General features: G+C 30.0%; 1 protein-coding gene across 2 annotated transcripts in view; it reads right to left on the reverse strand.

Annotated features, from left to right (window-relative positions):
* The window catches only part of LOC119593076 (putative gamma-glutamylcyclotransferase CG2811), a gene marked incomplete at its 3' end in the record, with an annotated part of 7,750 nt that overhangs the window by 2,601 nt on the left and 4,695 nt on the right, over positions 1-454 (reverse strand).

Genomic DNA, 454 nt, shown 5'->3' on the forward strand with positions numbered 1-454 from the left:
CTTTGTTGTTTAAATTGTCAATGACAGCATAAATTCTTTTCAAGATTACTATTTTTCCCCACGTCTAAAGATATAATTCACAAATTCCCAATCTGAAGATACGACTTATCTTTGAGTATTGATTTGCAAATCCTCCCCAGTTTAATACAAAACATGAAATATAAATATTACTCATGCATATAAAATTTCAGATCACCATGGAGGATTTCAGAAAATAATAAATTAGACTTTTCCATAAGTGTCTCTCATACACTCGAAGAAGAACTGTGTGTACAGAGTTTTTTTTTTTTTTAACTATCAAATTCAGTTCAAAGATTGAATTATGACAGTGCATTACCAACCCCTAAAGCTATAAATATAATCTAGGGACTTAGATTCTGACTGTCTAAATAATTAGAGTTCGGATTTATACTACAAAGTTCATGAATAACTAATGAATCTCTTAGACCTGCCA

Source organism: Penaeus monodon, chromosome 31 (assembly GCF_015228065.2).
Source record: "Penaeus monodon isolate SGIC_2016 chromosome 31, NSTDA_Pmon_1, whole genome shotgun sequence".
In the NCBI taxonomy this organism is placed as follows: domain Eukaryota; kingdom Metazoa; phylum Arthropoda; class Malacostraca; order Decapoda; family Penaeidae; genus Penaeus; species Penaeus monodon.